This window comes from Pteropus alecto, unplaced genomic scaffold, assembly GCF_000325575.1.
Source record: "Pteropus alecto unplaced genomic scaffold, ASM32557v1 scaffold179, whole genome shotgun sequence".
In the NCBI taxonomy this organism is placed as follows: Eukaryota; Metazoa; Chordata; class Mammalia; order Chiroptera; family Pteropodidae; genus Pteropus; species Pteropus alecto.
In genome coordinates this window covers 429,438-434,752 of record NW_006442112.1, presented here as the reverse complement: position 1 = coordinate 434,752, position 5,315 = coordinate 429,438, and the positions used below count along the sequence as shown (strand labels likewise).

At 35.9% G+C, this 5,315-nt stretch overlaps 1 protein-coding gene across 2 annotated transcripts in view; it reads left to right on the top strand.

Annotated features, from left to right (window-relative positions):
• CENPI (centromere protein I) overlaps window positions 1-5,315 on the top strand; it is a 57,099-nt gene that overhangs the window by 31,464 nt on the left and 20,320 nt on the right. The window lies entirely within an intron of this gene.

Sequence of the window (5,315 nt, the reverse complement as noted above, 5' to 3'; positions counted from 1 at the left end):
TGCATTTTTCTCCTTTTGTGTTATCTTTACCAGATTTTGGCATCAGAGTAATATTGGCTTGATAAAATGAGTTGGGAAGTATTTTCTCCTCTTTGATTTTTTGGAAGAGTTTGAGGAGAATAGGTGTTAAATCTTCTTTGAATATTTGGTAGAATTCACTGGTGAAGCTATCTGGTCCTGGACTTTTACTTTCTGGTAGGTTTTTGATGATTGTTTCAATTTCCATACTGCTGATAAGTCTATTTAGATTTTCCAGTTCTTCTTGATTCAGTCTAGGAAGGTTGTATCTTTCTAAGCACTTGCCTATTTCTCCTAGGTTATTAAATTAGGTGTTCTATACTTTTTCATAGTATTCTTGTAAGATCCTTTGTATTTCTGCAGTGTCTGTTATAATTTCCCCTCTTTCATCCCTGATTTTGTTTATTTGTGTCCTTTTTTCTTTAGTGAATCTATCCAGCGGTTTGTCAATTTTATTAACCTTCACAAAGAACCAGGTCTTTGTTGCAATTAATTCTTCTGTTGTTTTGTTTCAATTTCATTTATTTCTGCTCTAATTTTGATTATTTCTTTCTTTCTGCTGACTTTACATCTCATTTGTTCTTTCTTTTCTAAATTTTTAAGATGAAGCGTTAGGTTATTTATTTGGGCTCGTTCTTGTTTTTGAAGATAGGCCTGTAATGATACGAACTTTCCTCTTATGACCACTTTTACCATGTCTCAAAAGTTGTGATATATTGTACTATCATTATCATTTATTTCTATGTATCTCTTGATCTCTTTTCATTTCTTCTCTGACCCAGTATTCTTTAGTATCATGTTGTTTAATCTCCATGTATTTGTGGTTCTTTCCACGTTCTGTTTACAGTTGATCTCAAGTTTCAAATCGCTATGATCAGAGAATATGGTTGGTATGATTTCAACCCTCTTATATTTGTTGAGACTATCTCTGTGTCCCAGTATGTGGTCCATCCTTGAGAATGTTCCATGCGCACTAGAGAAGAATATACAAGCAGCTGTTTTGGGATGGAAGGCTCTGTAAATGTCAATTACATCTAGTTGGTCTAATGTATCATTTAAGAATGTTATTTCCTTATTGATTTTCTGGTTGGATGATCTGTCCATATCCAACAGTGGCGTATTTAGGTCCCCTACTACGATCGTTTTTTGGTCTGTTTCTCCCTTTAGTTCTGTTAGTAATTGCTTTACATATTTTGGGGCTCCCTAATTGGGAGCATAAATATTAATAAGAGTTATGACTTCTTGGTGCATAATTCCTTTTATCATTATGAAGTTTCCCTCAGTATTTTTCTTTACGTTTTTTTTTTTATTTTGAAGTCTGTTTCATCTGATATTAGTACCGCTGCTCCTGCTTTTCTCTGAATGCCATTTGCTTGAAATATCATTTTCCACCCTTTCACTTTGAGCCTATATTTGTCTTTTGAACTGAAATGTGTCTCCTGGAGGCAGCATGTTTGGGTTTTGTTTTTGATCCATTCTGCAACTCTGTGCCTTTTTATTTGTGAGTTCATTCCATTTACATTTGATTATTTAAATATGAGATTTTCATGTAACCATTTTATGTTTTGCTCTAGTAGCTTGGTGTTTCTATTGCTTCTTTGTCCTTTTGTGTCTTTATTTTTATCATTTTGGTTTGCTTTGTGGGTTTTCCCTCTTTTATTTTTTGTTTTATGTTATATACTTCAGTTCTGAATCATTGGCTTGTGGTTACCATTACGAATATGTAGAGGATATTTATATATATATTTAGTCCATTTTCCTCTGTGTGTGCCTTATCTCCATTCCCCTTTGCAAATTTGAATCTTTGAATCTTCCCTTTTTCTGTCATTGTTGTCTCAATTTCCCCATACATATTCTGAACATTCATTACTATCTTGCTATAGCAAATCTCTTCTTATTGTTGAAGCTTATAATGCCTTGTTCTTAGGAAGGGTTGTACTCCTCTGCTTCTATCTGCCTGCTAGTCACCTCATTCATAGTTATGCATGGTTTTTTGTTATTTTGTTTTAGGTGAACTGACCCCTTTCAGTATTTCTTGTAATGCAGGCCTCGTAGTGGAGAATTCCCTCAATATTTGTATGTCTGAAAGGTCTTTATTTCTCCTTCATATCTAATGGATAGCTTTGCTGGATACATTATCCTTGGCTGGTAATTCCTTTCATTTAATAGTTTGAATATTTAGTTCCACTCCTTGCTTGTAAGGTTTGTGCTGAGAAGTCTGAAGATAGTGTAATGGATTTCCCTTTATAGGTTATTGTCTTTTTTCCCTGGCTGCCTTGAGAATTCTTTCTTGGTCATTAATTTTTGATAATTTTAATATAATATGTCTTGAAGAAGGCTTTTTTGGGTTGAGATAATTAAGTGTTCTGTTAGCTTCTTGGATTTGAAGCTCCAGCTCATTTCTTAGATTTGGGAAATTCTCCTTGACTATTTGTCTGAATACACTCTCTGATCCCTTCTCTCTCTTTTCTCTTTTTGGTATATGCATTATTTTTATGTTGCCTTTCCTGATGGTGTTAGCCAGTTCTTGTATTTCTCTTTCTTTGTTTTTTATTTTTTGGTCTCTCTCTTCTTTCTTCTGAATTATTTCTAGATTTCTGTCTTTGATATCACTGATTCTTTCCTCCATTTGTTCAGCACTACTTCCTAAACTTGCTATTTTAGTCTTCATCTCTTTTATTGTATTCTTCATCTCCAGAAGTTCTATTTGGTTCTTTTATAGAGTTTTAATTTCCTTGCAAAAACACTCATTTTTTCTGTTTTTTTTTTTTCACCCTCTAAATTATTGGAATTGTTGATCTGAATTATTTTGCATCTCATTGGGTTTTTTCAGAAGTGTAATCCTGAATTTTCTGTCTTTCAGACTTCATATTTCTATGTCTTTAAATTTATTTTCTGGAGATTTTTCTCTTTCTTTCTGAGCTGCCTTGTCACTCCAGTTGTTCTTTTGGGGTTTCAATCTCCTTGCTAAAGAACTCATTCTGCTCATGTAGTTGTTTTTTCAATTCCTGAAATTGTTGATTTGAGTTATTTCGGATCTCATTAAGTTTTTTTAGAAGTACCATCCTGAATTATCTGTCATTCAAGTCGCATATTTCTATGTCTTTAAGCTTATTTTCTGGGGATTTTTCTCTTTCTTTATGAGATGCCTTGTCACTTCGGTTGTTCATGATGTTTAATGGACTATTTCTTCACCTGGGCATTAACGGAAGTGTATTCTGCTTTATTTCCAGAAAGATTTTTTTATAGAAATGTCTCTGTTCAGCTTGTTGCTAAGATGACATTTTTCTTTTGATTTCCAGTAAGTAGCATCTAAGCCTCTTGGATCCCTGCGTTATATGAAGTCTTAATAATGCCTTTTTTTTCTTATAGATATTCAGTCATGCTCCCTACCCTAAGACTCAGTCCCTGTCACTGTTAGCGACAGTTTTGGTAGCGTTTGCTGAGATTCCCCTTGAGCTCCCTGGTGTCCGATCTTGGAGGATATGGGGGGAAGGGTCCTTTGGGTTGGGTGATGGGGGCTGCTTCTCAACCTGGCATTTTGCATCCACGACTGGTAATAATCAACTGTTGTTTTTCTGCCGTCTTACTTCTCCGCTTTGTGCCCCGATGACTGGGACCTGCCACTGGCCATGTGGAGCTCACAGCACTCCCAGGCAGAGCTGTTCAGGGAAGTCACCGCACCTTCTCCCCTCCCCCTTCTCCTACAAGGAGCTCCAGGGGCTACAAGAGGCTGCTTCTTTATTTCTCCCAGTCCACCACTGAACACCCGGGTTTCTGACCTGTGGTAGCTTTTATGTGTTGATCCCATTCTCAGACGTGCTGGTGTGCAGTTTGGGTGTTTTTTGTTTAGTTTTAGTTGTTCAGCTTATTTTTGTTTCAAGGGCAGAGATCTGAGGACGTCTCTCACTCTGCCATGTTTCTGACATCCCCCATACTAGATTTTTTGTAGCAAAACCCAAGACATCATTTCAACTATTGAAAAGTAATACCAGTATAACACCTAAAATAATCGTTCTTAATATCTTCAAAAATCTAATCAATATTCAAATACCCTATATTATCTGTTGCATTCTTAATAAGATAAGGGTCCCTTAGCTTCACTTGCAAATAGTTGGTTGTCAACTTGATTAAAAGATTAGCCCAGACCTATTTTTCTAAATGTTCTTATCTCTATAATGATCTTCTACTTTGATAGGAGAATGGAGAATAGAAGCTTCTTAGGAGTAGCCTAGAAAATTGTTTTTAATTCATTGTATTCATTACTGCAATGCTTCCATATATCATGTATATCTGATCAGTTTTAGAAGGAAATGGAACATTTGCGGGTAGTGAAAGTATCTTTTAAAGCTGTATTTCTGAAAGTGTGGTCCTTGGACCAGCAGCATCACCATCACCTGGGAACTTGTTAGAGATGCAGATTCTCAGGCTCATCCTAGACCTCCTGAAGTAAACTCTGGAGGTAGAGCCCAGTAATCTGCGTTTTAACGAATGCTTCCGTAATTTTAGTGCAAGCTAACATTTGAGAACTGTTATCGTAAAGAAATTCCATTTAAATGCTTAGCCTCTTTGAATACCTCAATTTTATTAAGAATAGTATGTTTACATCTATAATCTTTGGCCAACTTGCAAAGTTAGTATTAGGCATCCTGATACAGGTGCTTTACAATTTCTATTATTTTCTTTCCAAAAATCCTAGGATTCTTTTGTATTTTTTTTTAGCAGTGTCATATATTTTGGGAGAGCATTTAAAAAGGAGCTCTGCTTTCTAAAATTCTTAAACAGACATAAAATGTAGATAACTTTGCTTGTCATAATACTTCTTGTCATTATATAACATAGCTCTTACAAGTTCTTAGGAATTCCTTCTGTTCTGGGAATATCAGTGGAATGCCTTGTCTCTGTCATATGACCATATGCCATATGAATGTCAAAAAGGGAGTAAATTATAGTTGTAAATCACAAGGAGCAAAAGGTGGGAAACCATTTTCAGCAATGGTTCTCCAGGGGGGCATTTTTGGTTGGCATAATGACTGGGAAGAGGGTGTCCCATTAGTGATAGGTAGGAGCCAGGGCTGTTAAACATTCTGTGGTGGGTGGGGAGTAGGAGGCAGTCCTGAACAGCAAATTATTTCCTCCAAAATACCAGCAACGTCCTGTGAAGAAACACTTCAAAGGATGCTATTCTGAGCACTTTCCATTGTTTGAATTATTTCAGACACATTTGCCAAGTGCTGACAAAAATCATGGTTAAAATATAGTTTTGCAAAATGGCCAGCTGACTATATGCCTGCCTA